The sequence below is a fragment of the Oxyura jamaicensis genome, chromosome 2, assembly GCF_011077185.1.
Source record: "Oxyura jamaicensis isolate SHBP4307 breed ruddy duck chromosome 2, BPBGC_Ojam_1.0, whole genome shotgun sequence".
Taxonomy (NCBI): domain Eukaryota; kingdom Metazoa; phylum Chordata; class Aves; order Anseriformes; family Anatidae; genus Oxyura; species Oxyura jamaicensis.
Genome location: NC_048894.1, coordinates 33,608,149 through 33,623,992, shown reverse-complemented (window position 1 = coordinate 33,623,992; position 15,844 = coordinate 33,608,149). Strand labels below are relative to the sequence as shown.

General features: G+C 42.1%; 1 long non-coding RNA gene across 2 annotated transcripts; it reads left to right on the top strand.

Moving 5' to 3' along the window:
* Positions 1–7,951: 7,951 nt before the first annotated feature.
* Positions 7,952–14,006, top strand: LOC118163003. 2 transcript variants are annotated; one of them, XR_004748773.1, is made up of 3 exons: positions 7,952–8,441; positions 12,199–12,255; positions 12,461–14,006. It is a non-coding gene; the product is annotated as an uncharacterized LOC118163003 (long non-coding RNA). The 2 variants fall into 2 exon arrangements; XR_004748772.1 differs by having other exon boundaries at positions 12,194–12,255.
* Positions 14,007–15,844: the final 1,838 nt, after the last annotated feature.

Here is a 15,844-nt window from a genome sequence, read left to right as displayed (position 1 = left end):
TTTTTTTTTTTTTTTTTTTTTTTTTTTTTTTTTTTTTTTTTCTTCTAGAAAATTCCTGGATTATTGTGCAGCAAAGTGTGCCTATGAGTTTTAAAGGGATTGGTATGTGGCAGCATAGCCCTGTTAAGAAGTATTCTTCATTTACTTCCTGGGTGTGGATGGAGCTGGCTAAAAGGGAGAGAGCACTGCTGAGTGTTAGTAAGTTCATGGAGAGGAAGGAATTCATGAGTTGTGTGCTGTGATGGCAGCAAAGGCATTGGATGGAAGTAACTGTGGAAGGGAAGGATCCCTGTATATAAGTGGATGTGCTGCTGATGTGATCTCAGCATGGTCTGGTGATGTATATCCAACAGAACACAACAAAGCATAGTGCCCTTATTCCCAGATGTTTGTGGGATTTCATTTAAATTTCTCTCATGCTTAAGCAAAGATAGGCTGGTGCCCATCAGGGTGCCCAGAGCTGCCCGAAGTGGTCAGAGGGATAGAGAGCTTTGAGCTAGAGAGGAGCTGGGAAGTGGATTCTTCGTTTAGGCTGGCAAAACAGCCACAGGAGGCACGAAGACTGCTGCCTATCTGCCTATCAGCAGTGCAAATATCAGATGGGATAGCAATGAACACATGGCAGTAAGATGGGTGTGAACAGAAATGTGAGTTTCAAGCAAGAAAGTGCTTCCTAACCATGAGACAAATTTCCTAACCAGAAAAAAAGCTTTTTGCAGTGAGGTTGGTCAGATGCTGGAAGAGGTGCCCAGATTGCCATCAAATCTCCAGCACTGGAGAAGCACAAAGCTCGGCTGGATGAGACTCTGAGCAACTTGGCCCAGGTCTGAACTGCCTCGTTAAGCAGGGGATTGCCCAGATGACCTCCAGAGGTGCCTTCCATCCCATGCCCCATAAAATGAGGATGGTCCCAGACACCCTTCACAGAATGGTAGTGACAGGCAGAAACAAAGAAAGGAAAGCCTCTCAAAATCCAAACTGCTGTTAAGGCAGACCTTTCTGACACATTTATTGTGCATGTTGGTGGTAGACAGGAAAGAGACCTGGGGACAAGGCTGTTTTTCCAGTTTTTGTGCCTTACAGGGAAGACAAAAAAAGACAAGGCAGAAAATGTTTAGCCATCTCTTTTTATATTTGGTTCTCAGTTTAATAGCAGAAATGATGCCTTCCCTGCATTTTTTGAAACAGAGGAGCCCAACAAATTACTTATTGATTGTCTTTATCACTTTTTTCCTCAATTTATTTTTCACAAGATTCAGTATTTTTTGCAGGAGAGCTGAGAATGACCAAAGTAAAGAACAAAAGGAAGTGCTGAGGGTTGGAAAAAATCTGTCATTTTTCAATGGAGTACAGATGAGGTAGAATGGGGATATAGGAAAGAGTGTGTGTGTGGGGGGGGAAAGGTGAGGAGGAAGGAAAAATTCCAAAGAGTATTCAAGGGGAGATGAAGAAAAAGGAGGCCGGGAGAAGCAGAGTTTTGCTAGAAAGATTCACAAATTCCATTTATTTTGCAGTTTCAGTGTCAAAGTCTCTTCTTAGTAATTTAAAAAGTGAAATGAAATGGGGAAGCAAAGTGGACCTGACTTTCACTTTTGAATCATGGAATGACAGAGCTTGCAAAAGATGGGGCACTTGCCTGGGCAGAGTCAGCAAGAAGAATTTGTAACTCCTCACCCAGTGAGACTGCTGCTCAGCTGGGAGGACCATCTCTCTGGGGGAGAGGCACTTGATCCTTCAGGTCCATTAATTCCTGAGAGTAACAGGAAAGATCTCTTAATCATCTGCAACTCAGTTTTCTGTCAGTGTTGTTTCACTGAAGTAATGACAGACAGTTTGGCTTCTGCTCCAGTAGACCTCCTACTGACACAGAAATACATTTGAAGTCCAGGCTTATGTTTTGCTGAGCTTCAATTTGATTTGTAGGAAAGTAACATTTTAAAAAGAGTATTTTTCTGCATGGCCGTATTTTTCACAGCATGCCCATGGGCAAGGGCACATGCCTGAAAACCGAAAAAAAACCTCCCCCAGAAAAAAATAATCTTTGAACCCTTTGGAAATGCCCTGTGTTTGTAGCCCACAGGCAGAGAGTAGTGCATGGGCTGGCATCTCTCCAGCGGTGGCTCAAAACCCCGACGCAATTACTAATACGCTGAAGAAAGACACGTCATTCTGGGGAAGGCATCAGGCACTTCTGGTTGGACTGCTTGACGCAGCAACGGAGAAGTATTTTAGCTTGGCAGTAAAACGTTGCAAAAGGGGCCAAGCGAAAACCCAAGTGTCTGTGCTAGTACAGAAGAGCAATTCTCTGATGCTTTCTTCCACCCCTCCTCACACACTTGTTTCCTACTTCCTCTATAGTCAACACAGTGTAGCTGTCTCATGAGCAATAGCCTCAGGCAGCAGCAAATGTTTGTCTCTGATAATGTCTTTACATTGCACACATTTTCTATCAGGATATGTTGTCTTTCTTTCTCCATTTAATGGGGGTTGATACTCCTCTGAATAGCTTAAAATTTGCTTTGCATCCTCTCCTGAATGTATTCTCTTTAATACATCCTCGCTACTTCCTTTTCCAATATCTCCTTTCAGCTTTCAGAGCACTCAGTTGCAAGTGGTCTCTGGGTCTATATCCTCCCAAAGATCCCTTTTGGATCCCAAAGACCTTTCTTCCCTATCTGATCCATCTTTCCTAGGTGGACTGGCTGTCCTCCACTCCCAGCCCGCTGAGTTCAGCTCTGCTATTGTCTTTCAAAGCATTGTGCCACCTCAGGAGAGTAAGGATCACAGCTGGAGCACTCTCCTCCTTGGAGAGGAAGAGAGCAGGGTGTGTGGGCAGAGCTTGGTGTGTGTGGTGGCAGCCTGGGAATCAGGTTAGAATTGATCCCACAGGGCCAGGGGGTGCTTTCAACAAGCACTATATCAGGTGTATCAGGAGTTGCCATTTACAGCTTCACCAGACTCACTTGGGCTGCATGGTGGAGGGCTCTCAGGGACCTCAAGCACATCTACCATGCTGAGCTGATTACTGCAGGTTGCTATTGTGTTCCCGATGTGTGTTTACTGTTGGGAGATGCCAACATTGCTTCAAGAGAAGAAGAGACTTGCCACATGTTCAGGATGGTGCTTTCTATACATGTACTTTGGTAAGAACAGTGCATTAGTGGCTGGTGTGCATGGTCCTGTTTTCCTTGGGAAACTGATTTCTGGATGTACTTGCTTTCACAAGTGCTTTGGGTTGGTACCAGATGATAATTTGGCCACAGATCGAAAGGACCTGATGGCTGTGATTTTGTTGTTGTTGCTGTTGCCCAGTTGCATCCCAAAGGAAGCAGTGAAATAAATCATCACCCATGAGATTGTGCCAAAGCGTGGGATCAGAGTTTAAGACTGACTGCAAAATTTTGAGATGGATTCAGGAACAAATAAAGCTCTGGCCGGTTCATATAAATGCATGATCTGAATTGGGTTTGGCAGTGAGGGCAGGATGTTTAGACATTACACATTTATGTTTATGCATGAAATCATGTATGAGAACATGTATAGTGAGATGATTTATTAACGTGAATATGGGCTTCAGTTCCTGCACATGGTTTTAGCTATGTGTGACTCACTAGCAAAGATCATAGAATCAATTAGTTTGGAAAAGACCTCCAAGATCATTGGTCCAACCTTCACCCACTAATGTCACCCACTAAACCATGTCCCTAAGCACCGCATCCAACCTTTTCTTAAACACCCCCAAGGACAGTGATTCCACAACCTCCCCAGGCAACCCGTTCCAATGCCTGACTGCTCTTTCTGAGAAGAAATGTCTCCTCATTTCCAACCTGAACCTCCCCTGGCACAACTTGAGGCTATTCCGTCTTGTCCCATCACTAGATACCTGTGAGAAGAGGCTGATCCCCGGCTCCCCACACCGTCCTTTCAGGTAGTTGTAGAGAGCAATAAGGTCTCCCCTGAGCTTCCTCTTCCCCAGACTAAACAACCCCAGTTCCCTCAGCTGCTCCTCACAGGACTTGTATTCCAGGCCCTTCAGCAGGACTGTAGCCCTTTTCTCGACACGTTCCAAGGCCTCGAAGTCCTTCTTGTAGTGAGGGACCCAAAGATATAGCATTAGATGTTTGGAAAAGATCCTGGCAACTAAATTAGAGCAAACAAATCCTGTCCAAACTGTATACGAAATGGGAAAGCCTGGACATGAAGTAATTGAGCCAGTCTTCAGCACCGAGAGGTAACTGGGCTTGTTTGGCTCCTGCTTGAGGAGAAAAGTCTCATAGCCTAAGCCCACCAGTGCAAGGCACAGTCCACAAGGTGCAGCCCAGCACTGGGACATGCCCTTCTCACAAGACCCAGCAGAGACCAAGTCAACTCACATAACATGACAGATCCATCTTTTTTTGTTGTCTCACACTTTCATTGGAGAAGTCAAAGTTGCCATCAGTGCTGTTGGAGAAACACCAGCAGTCCATGATAGGTTGGTCCTTTGGTTGGTCCTGTTTTGACCAGTTCTCAGAACGAATGGCAGTGATGATGAGCACAGGATGGTCTCCCTGCACAAGAAGGCAGGGGATGATGTGGAGCTGGAAACACTGGGAGCACCTGGCTGCACAGAGTCCTTCCAAGGAGAGTCTGGTCTGAGGTGACACACAGTGAACAAGGTCTTTACCAGAACATGCTGGTAAGGGGGAACATGGTGGCCAGTCCAGGAGGCACTGCAAGGTGTGGAAGTTCAAATGGGTGTTGCAGCCTCTGGGCTGTTTTCTGGATAATAGGAGTTATAACAGATGCACCAGTAGCTTCAATGTAATTATCTGGGTTGTAAGCATAGACTCCTTAAGCTCAAGGTTAAGGAAGCCTGTGCTTCAGTTAGCCTATATTTAAGACAACAGTTAAATGCACATAGAAGTTAAACTGTCTAACTAAGAACCATTGTAATTGAATCCATCAAATGTTTACTTGATCCTGCTTAGTCCAGTTACCATTTCATTTATTACTTCATGAGGTCATTCTCTCCAGACTAAGCTAGAATTATAGCCCTGTAATTTAGGGACCAGCTTTTACACCTGAATGCCTAAAAATATCAAAATGGTGATTATAAACCCAAGTTATATGGTTTGACTTTGCACCTCCACTACAGACAATGAAGAAACAGAAAATAAAAAACATGAGAAAAAAACTGTTAGGAGAGATGTTTGCCTTCCAGCTGGTCTACATTCTTGTAAAAGCAATAATTTGCGTCAAAGTAATCTAAACAGAGCAATCAGCAAAGGAAATTAATTTGTCATTCTCTGACATAGAATACCACTTGATGAGAATGCAGAACAGCTGTAAGCTAAATCAGCTACCTAATATTTCATTTTCATGCTGTCCTTTTTACAGACCTCACAATAGTGTTACTAGCCGATGCGTCTTCTCTGGCAATTAAATGGTTAACACTGGTAAATTGTGTTCTGTGGTAATTGTGTATATTTATATGTAAAAATATATATATATTTTCATATTCTCTTGAAAAACAAACAGGATAAGCTGTAACTAATAACTGCTTTTGGAATGTGAATTACTTTCTAAGTCTTCTGAGAAAAGAAAACAAAACTTCAGGCCTCAGTCCTAGAAAAGCAAAAAGAACCCAAAGAAGTAAACTCATTTGCACTTTACATGAGTATTTTCAGACAATATGCTTTGCTTATTATTCTTACAATTTTATTTAAAAATGTAAGGTGATGCATACTTTAAAAAGGAAATTAAAAATCCTCCAAACAATTCATTCAACACATGTAGTCATTTTGGCCTGGCTGTTTACATAGTTCTAGAAAAGAATAACTTGGCATGTGAAGAAGCTAAAGTATTCCCATTTTAATAATCTTTATCCCTCCATTTTAACTTTGATTTCAGGCAAGTTTACATGAACTCTTTCCTAGACTCTCTTAGAGTTGCTAAAATGTTTTCCTCCACCTCTCACTCTGCAAAAATGACCCACTTCATGTTTTGACTTGAATGGATCTTACCTCGACTAACATTTTCATCACATTCTCTGACTTTACAGAAGCTGAAGTGCAAGTTAGCCAAGGAAATGTTCTCTTTACTACTGCTCCAAAATGGAAAGAAAAATACCGTCCCCATGCCTTGTGAGAAAATGGCAGTGAAAGTGCAGTCCACTGGACCAGCCAGGGTGCTGCCAAAAGGGAGGATGCTGCCCAGAGATGGGAAGAACGAGAAGATCCTCACCTCTGTTCTCCCCACTCTATCTGGGCTTCCTCAGACAAACCTTGCCAACTTTCTGCCCTGTGTGTTGGTCCCTGAAAAAAATGAACTCAATCAGCTAAGCCCATTTCATTCTCTGCTGTGGGTGGGTTTGTAGTATGAATTCTATCAGGAGGATACAATACCAGTATTTTCAGATGCACACACCATTCAGCAAAAAGAAATTCCAGAGAGCAAGAGGCTAAATGTATATTAAATATTTTTTTCTTTCTACACTTGATTTGCTGGGTTTGAGCCTCTGGGGAATATTTAGCTGTTTTTCTAAGTCTATCATCACAAGGGATGACAATTTCATCATTATTATTATTACAATTATTACCATTATTACTATTAACATCAAAAGTCCACCTGAAGCACTCTGAGGATATTATGGCTCTAATAGAGGTATCAATAACACTTAATAAAGTACTGGGAAGTCATGAGGTTCTAAAGTGAGTGAGACTGAAAAGAAATGCTTGCCCTCAGCTTGCTTGTAGTCATTCTTCCTGAAGATAAATTGCCTAAGCAGGAAAATAGAGATTTGCTAAATAATTTCAGTATAAAATGTGTGGGGAAAATTACTGGCACAGTATAGTTAAATACCCTATCAAGCAAAGGTAAGGACTTCAAGCCACCCTTCAACTGCAGAAACAACTTGGCTGGTGTTAGTCCAGTATAGCTGGGTTTTTGGTCCATAAAATTTTAAATGTTTATTTTCTCTTTATGCTATTCAAGGTGCTAAAACACAGTAAGGATTAATGAGAATTATGTAATCTTCAAGAATTGAAAATGCCTCAAGAAAAGTATAATTCTGTTTCTTGGCTGCATTCAGCCTTCTGTTGTGTGAGGGAGCCTAGGATTCTCTATTCTGGCAACATTACTGCTGTGTTCAGGTATTAGGAAATGAGAAGGAAGAGATTTTCAGAGACATAAATAGCAGTGGTAGGTCCATTTCCCGTGGGTGTTAAAACTGCTCTTATCTTCTCTAAATAACAAGCAGTTTAAAAGAAATCCATCTCCAAAACCAAATTTTTCCTATTTCAGATTTTAGAGATCTTATAGAGATGTCTTGTGCTTTAGTTTTCCTAAATAAAAATCTTTTGATAATTGTATATGTTACAGGAGAAACACAATTTTTAGTTGCCTTTCTACAATTTGTAATATTTTCTAAACTGCTGTTAATATCTTCACCTTAAGCACAGGTCTTGGTAAGTTCAGCTCCCTGTCACTCTCTTAGAGCCCTGCAGCCTCTGAGAAGGTTTCTCAGTTCTTTTCTTCCAGCCTGGCACATTCTTCAGAGTGCCACAAGCAGAAAGTGCTCTTGACTGAGACACAGAGTGATTCCCCAGTACTGGTCACCAAAAGCTCAAAGGTGAAAGTAGATGCAAAGAAATCTAATGTTAACATTCCTAGAGTATGGTATTCTTCCATATTTATCATAGCCCTCAGGTAATCTGCACTATCTGAGTGCCAATAATTGAAATTAAGTCATCAAATAGTTATTAAAAAGATGTAGATTTACCATGCAAGAGAGGGTGAAGAGGCAAACTTCTTAGTACATGTATGACCTGAGCTGCTTTTCAGGGGTTCTTGTAGCTTTATAATAATAATTATTATTATTACTTTTTCCCCAGGTAAGTTGTGTTAAGTAATTACAAGTCTAGTGGTTACCCAGAAGATTGCCAAAGGAGACTCCAAGCAGAATGCATTCTCCACAGCAGTAGTGTGTACTCTCCATACCTAAGTTTGGACTTCCTCCAGAAATTCAAAGTGATGCACATGAAGATTTTTAGGCAGAGGGGCCTTTCTGACATTCACAGAAGAGTAGAAGAAATGTTTCACCATCAATGTCATGTTCTTCGCTTGCTTAACATGGCTGCTGACATGCTCCTTACAGCAGCGTGCTTCTTCTAACAGTTCTTAATTACTCTAGGGGAGAGAGGGATACAGTTGGTGTTGTTCATGAACAGCCACTTGCATCAGAGAGCCTGTGGTGATATACTGCCTTGAGTGACAGAGAGAAACTACACAGGGGTATGAATTTCCAAATTTTTAAACTACCTGGCTAATAAAACTCTCTGTAGAATTGATCAATTTTTTAACATATTCTTGGTATTTCCTTGCAGTTCATTGACGTTTTGGGGAGCAATGTTGAACCTTTGGACCAAAAAAAAGGAATGACACTGTGTCTGAGTAAACTGGTGAATAGTCTTGTAAGCCTTTTCTCAGATTGAGCTTTGATGTGCATTTAACAGAAATCCCCCCAACAAATGTGGTGAGACACAGATTTCAGCTGCAACAGTTTCCAGATCTGGTTTGTGCTTGTGCTGCTGATGGCGAGGGGGCAAAAGAGGGGAACAAGATGAACAGGGAAGCAATGCAGGGCTGGAGGGATGTTAATATATATATATATATATATATATGTATATATATATACATATAGGTGTAGACCTTCCTTAACATCTGGTAAGCTACAGCCTCTGTTTTAGCTAGTGCTGTAGGGAGGGCTACTTTTCAGAGGGGACTCCGAAGAGAAGATACGGGCAGTTTTGAGCCAGCTATCCCCAGGAGACACACCAGTCAGGTCATGGTGGTCCTTGGGTGACCTCTGGCAGCCTGGCTTAGAAACTGGACAGAAACCTGGTCCTGAGCCTGGAGCCTGACATCTGCGAGGATGCAATCATGCCTGAGGATTGCATAGCTGAATTTAACTCACTCCTATAATTCCAGTGGTAAGGACTGGTGAGAAGTCTCTGCTCCTGACGCTTCCCACAGACTGTTTCTTGGCTGATCCTCTGGCAGTGGCCCAAAACCAACAGTGTATTTTAACACGTCGCCAGGGTTTGTCAGCAGAAATTTAGGGAAAAAAAAAATAACCACCAGTGTTGCTCATTTTAATCTTTTAGAAGATTTCAGAGATTTCAGAGTGCTGAGCAATGAGGCTTAAAAGAGTTAGATGAAGAGCAATAAGGAAAGAGTGATTATTAACCACGTCTGATGAGAATAACATTGCAGATCCTGTCCCGAGTTTCATGGATTTGTAGTAAGTGCCTGGCCTCATGGCTTTGCATATCATCCTATTTCAAAATACATGAGACCATTATTTTTTCTTCACTAAGCCCTATTTTTCATGATGTCTACCACACAAACCACCCAGAAAGATCTCATAATTTCCTAGGTCTCTGTGGTGACTAGGTCATGTAACCACACCTGCCTTCACTGCTACCCTCTGTCACTTTTCCTGTCTCTGCATTTGGCTTATGCCTTTTTGCTGTATCTCAGATCATAAAATCTGTGGGGGAAAGTCAACTTCCATGTGAGTTATACACTGCTATTTGCCATGAGATTTACTTCTGGATGGGGTCTGCACACTATTCTTTAACATCAGGGAAAAGAAAAGCACTATATAGGTCTATCTGAAGGGTTTAGGGACAATTAACACTCCTAAAAGGTGCCTGAAAGTCTGAAAATCTCCTTTGTCTGCTCAGACAGCACTACAAACTGTTTCAGAGTGGCTTGACCATGGAGAGCAGGGAACTGGAAACCAAAGAAGGCTCCTGTGTGTAGAGCCTGTACTGAGACCTTTATGCAGTAAAGCAGGAGACTAAGCAAAAACCTATGCAGAGACCTAGCAGTACCACTGTAAGGGGGTATAACTCATGTTCTGAGTTAAAACTGTGTAAGTAACTTTAAGCAACCTGGTTAAGAGCCATTAACAAAGCTGCTTTGAGAGGTACTATACACAGATCTGCATGCTGCCTAAGTAAACTAGAGAGCAATTGGACTTGGTCCTACCCTCTCAATGTCTCTTTTGGGGATGAGACTTATTCCTATCTTCTTTTGACTCCATGAGGTGAAAAGTCAAGTTGTGTGACCATCTTGGAGACATACTTTCTTGCTCCAGTGCCCTTGTGGTGGTCCTCAGAAAAGCCAATGTGTGATTTACTAGAAGACATACTCTCTTTTCAGAGGGATCTTCCCCTAAAAACACCACAGAGGGTAGGGCTGTGGTGAGACAAGGTTTTCTTCCTCACATTTATTTTTCCTGTGGAAAAACAGAGGATCCAGCTCTGTGTCATTCTGGATTTATACTAGTGTGTATGCCCGAGGGCTCCTCTGTTGTTGACCATCCTGTTTTGCTGGGACCACACCACAGGAGATACTGTAGAAGATCAGCACCAAAAAACACCTCAGGAAAAGGGAAATAATGTCACCCAGTACTTTTATTTCTACCATGCAGTCTGATTCCATACTGACTACACAACACAGCGTGAGTTCTCTCTTTACCTGTGTAAGCCACTGCCTTGTTCCCAGGTGCGCGTGTTATTAAATGAAGACCAAAGGGTTGGGTGAAGGGTGAGGACAGCAGCCCAAGTCCCAACTTTCCCTGACTCACTGCTGCATCCCGGCCACGTTCTCATGTGGCTTCCAAGCAAGTAACTTTTTCTGCTGACTCACGGTCTTACAAAGTGTTTTTATCTCATGATTAATCATTTATTTATTTATTTATCCAGAAAAGAAACAGCAAACTCGCTTCTGATTCCTGCTTTCCTCTGCCCTGGGGAAAGTTGCTGGATCATAGAAAATGTGGATTCTGCTCTGCTTTATATCACTTCCTGCTTTTTCTTAATTTCCTTTCTTGCCCAGTGTTATCTGTGGGATATGGGAACCTCCACAGCTGCCCTGGGGAACCTCCAGCTGTCTCACTTACTCTCTGTCCTGTTAACAACCCGTTACCCAGCCAGAGGACAGCTGTCAGTGCCTTTCGGGGATTTCATTCAGCACAAACTGCTGCAGTAAAAAGGCACTCGTAATATTCCTGCTGCCTTCACTGCTCTTACTGTAAGTTGCAACAGCTTGCACAGCCTGTTTCCACACACAGTCACATGTTAAATCCCTCTTGACATCAGCGGATAAGCTTTCCAGAGCCTGCAGCCTGGCCCCAGCAGAGCCGGTGCAGGAACCCTGGACCTGAGCTGGGTTTTCTTGCCCCAGAGTTAGGGAACTCCTGGGATTTGTAGCATCTCTGGGGCGACCCTATTTTGTCTGCAGAATGAAGCCTCTGAGCTGTGCACCTTGCTGCAGAGGCACCATGCAAGAGATACATATTTTCAGCAGCATCAAGCAGTATGCACGGAGGTAGGTTGGCATCAAAAACAAACCTTGAGGCTCAAATCCCACATTTAATAATCCAGGTGCCCTCATTGGGCAGTGATTAATTTTTCTATTTATCAGTGTTTCAGAAAGAAAAGTTGTTTTTATATCTGAAATTCTGTGGAAAGCCTCTCCAGCTAAACCCATGAGATTCCCCACGATAAGACAGTGTAACTAATGCCACAGCACATCAGCTGTCAGCCACCTGATTGTGCCACAGGCTGGCCAAGCGTTTAAGTCCAGAAGTCTGTGTATGTGGAAGGTTTTTACACTGGAGGGGCAAGGAAAAGTTTCTTTCGGTTTTAGGCTTGTGGCTACATCTTGATTAAAAGTTTTTTTTTTTTTTTTTTTTTTTTTTTTTTTAAAGCAAAACAATACAAATACAAAACTGCACTGCTATTGAAAAACAGGAGTTCATATACATGGTGAAGAGCCATCACAGTTTAGCTGTACTTGAAACACAATCCCTAATTTCCTCTGTACAAAGCTGGTATCACAACTGCCTTTTGTCATCTTTCCTTCACCCCCCTCCTCCCTGCTCTCTGCCCAGCCAGCCAGTCCTGACACAACCCGCAGCTGTCACAACACTTATGCAAACAGAATATTCAGAAGGATGGGTGTCTTGATGTGAGCCAAACCTACTGTATGTGAGGTTGAAAGTAAAGCTGGCTGATCAGGAAGGTGGGGGGAATGTGAATGGAATTTGGCAATTGTTGTTGTGTAATTTCCAAATGCCCTAAATATGGACAGAAGAAGAAACTAACTTGATATTTTATTTTTTTTTTTTTTTTTTTTTCAGTTTAGACCACTCTTGCCAAACAATGGACGTCAGAAGCAATAACTTCAAAGCAGTGCACTAAGGTAAGATGTCATTGGAAGAGGCGTGCAGGACGAGCAGAAGTTCCCCAGGCAGTGTAGCATTGCAGCAAGATGTGTGTCCACTGCAAGTGCTCCTTGTGGAGCCCTGCACAAAGCACTGCTGTTTTCACATCCTGTTACATTTCAGGAAGCCTGTCTCAGTCTCCCTGAAAGAGACTGAAGTGGTTTCATTCTCATTGCTTTGCAGATGCCAACGGTTTGCTTGATTTCAATGGAAAAGGGAAGAGCGAGCACCATCCATTGACCAGAAATCAAATGTACCTGCTGAAAGAGAAAAGAAGCTGCAACTCTTGCTGGCTGAAATAAATTGACCTTATTTCCTGGGAAGCCTGTGAGGAGAAAAAAGGAATGTTAACCCCCTTATCTCTCATCCCAATTTCCTAAGCTGTATTATCTGATTTTCACAGTCTCAGGATGACTCAGTCATCTGAAGCTTGGTGTTCAGTGCCTCTTGAGAGCCATGGGCAGTACAGAATAAGTGTGTTAAAGGAGAAATGCAAGAGGAAATGGTTGTGATTTCTCGAGAGCGAGAGCTGGAGCTGTTGTTCAAAGCTTTCCAAGATTGTGCAGGGTCCTCTCCCGCTTCCTTTTTCTATGAAAGAAACTGATGAGCTCTGCTGCATCCTGAGCATGAAGAAGCAGTGTTCCCTGGATGACTCAGTGGCTGCTAGCAGTAGCAATATCACTGTAATTAATCAAGCAGGCGGTCCCCAGTAGATTAGCTACAGTCATTCTCTTTGTTGTACAGGCAGGGAATTCAAGGTGCAGGGAAGCTGCTTTGTCCAAAGACATAGGAATGAATGTCAAAGCCCCCATGAAAATACTTGAGGCCAAATGCTATTTTCAAATGTACACATTATAAGTTATTTACATCTGTAGTTATTTAACTGATGTTTCACACTCATCTTTACTGATTTTTCAAGCCATGTGACAATTTTAATTTTGATGTCTAATGTTAAAATTAAAGGTAAGAAAACACGAGGCCTGTAGGTTAATCATAAAGTGCAATGAACCTGAACTGAAGGGTAACTTGCTGCCTGTTTTCTACAAATGGTTTTTCAATGACTAGAGTTTCTTAAAGAAGTAACCATACTCTGATGTTTCATCTGCTGGATGAATAAGAAGATTTTGCCCTGGTCACACAGACTAAGAGAGACCCCAGCTTGCTCTAATCAGAGGAAAATCAGAGCACAGTGCCACTACATATCAGATTTTTCTCAGCATCAAAAAAGCCGGACTCATTACAACTGTCTTGTTACAAAACCACTCTTTTTAATATTCACTCTATTACAATTGAGTGACAGGTGTTTGGAGTTTAAACACATATTCATTTGGACTGTAATAAGTCTTTTGTTACAGAACTAAATTGTTATGTTCCATTCTTCCAACAGCAGAATTTGCTACAAGCCACACTTCCTGCCTACAGCTTTAAAAAGATACCGAGCTTTGTGAATTTTCTCTGTTAGCATGGACTCTATCTCAAACAAATGGAATTTTAATATTTATTGTTTACAGGTCTTGTGGGCTAGAGCAGAAGTGGAGATGGCACTCTCTGAAAGATGTTGTAAGAGTTACAGCTGGAAGATATTTAGGCTATACTGCAGCCTGCAAGTACCATATATATTCCTCCCTACAGCTGTGTTTTCAGAAGCCTGTCAGCGCAGCTCTGATCTTTCCTTTAAACAAAGTAATAATATTTTGCAGCAATTTAGCAGACACCAACTAAAACTGGACAGGACCCTAAAACATTTATTTATTTATTTATTTATTTTTATGAATGTGCAATATGGCTATTTCCTATGAGTGTGGCTGATGGCTTCATTCCAGTATCACTTCTCCCTGCCTCTGTACCACATTAGGTAACCACGGCTTTTGGGACTGGTTTTGGGGCTTTGGGACTTTCAAAAGGAGAGTTGTCCTGTTTCTTCATATTTTTCCATGCAGCCAGGAGTGCCACGTGTTTACACTGGCTGATCTCATGTCACATTGCTGGTCTTTGCTGCTGAATTCTTAATGTTTCAGTCTTTGCTGCTGAATTCTTAACATTTCTGCCCTAGTGGGAAACTCTCATTGAGAAAAATCAGGCTTCTCTGTCATGTCCAACAGCAAGGGTTAACTGAAAAGTAATTTCAGAAAGGCATGTTCTGGATTGAGAATGATGGGATCATGCTGGTTCCCTAGCACTATTTGGTGGTGTAAAACTTCCCCAGTTCTCATGTTGGCTTGGTCACACTCAGCCAGGGTTTTGATAGCTCTGCAGGCACCACCAGCAGAAATTTCTGAGCAAAACTGGCCTGGCTTGCTGCCACCTCTTCGTCTGTTGATTCTGTTTCTGGATTTCCTTAGAATCAGTGAAATCACAGCCTCTAAACACTACAGCTTCCCAGCAGTATGCTGGAGGAAAGGACCCAGTCACTAAGTCTTTTATAATGTTTGCCTTCATATCTGTTGAAATTAAAAACAAATTCCATCCAGCATCATCCCCTCTGAAATAGGATGACCTCTTTCTTCAGTGCTCCAGAAGCTGGGTATGCTTGTCACAGCTCCCTGTTTGACATCTGTGTTTGTTTTTTTGGTAGCGATGGGGACAGCATTTTGGCGTCCTTACAAATATTCTGTACATGTACATCAGGTATTGCTCTTGCTTTTTACCTGTTCTGACCCTGAAGTAATAGTGCAAGATTCAGTGCACAAGATAACTCTCCCCTGGGATCTAGGTTTTGTGTAAGATTTATTATGCCAAAGAACATAATTGGCATAATGGACTTCAGTTTTGAAAACCTCACAGTGTCTCTTCTACTGAATTCCACCCCTTAGAAATCATGTTTTCAATGTCTCACTAAATTATCTTGGAGTCATCCTTTTAGGAAAGACTTTCTCATTCCATTCTTCTGGAAATGGAGCCCTCAAATACTCTTCTGGAAATGGTGACCTAGCAGAAGCAGATGTTACTGGTTCTCTGGACTCTTCCTAACAAGCAAGTCTTTACACTTCTCAATGTGTTACTGTTTTTCTCTAGATTAAATTACACTCGGCTGTTTCTCCTCAGTGTAACAAACTTTGAGACAGCTGGCTGATTTTGGCACACAGCAAGCAGGTGAGTAGGTCTGTATGCTGATATGAAGCAAGTTTCTCCATCAGACACAGTGGAACAAATTGTGCACTGAGGCAGCACAGGATCTAGAAGGAATAGTGAGCATTAGTAGAGTCCTCTTCCCACAAAATGAGTAAAGTCTCAGTTACAGAGACAAGAAAGTGCTGTCTAACAATGCTTGGTGGGTACCTTAGTCCCTGCTTGTGTGCACTGTCTTTATTCTAAACTGTTTTATTTATTCTAAACGTTTTTTAAAAAAAAGGTTTTTTTTTTTTTTTTTTTTTCCTTTTTCTTTTTCTTGTATACCAGAATCAAATTGTAGCAAATAGTCTCTCTTTGACTGCCAAAAGTTTGTGGGGGTAGTGAATGCTGTGATCTTTCTCTCTGCTTGCTGCCTTCCCCTGGGATTCGCCACCCTGGGCCATGCTGGCAGCAGGGACAATGTGGGTGTGAATGCACTGGTGCTTTTTTGCTGGC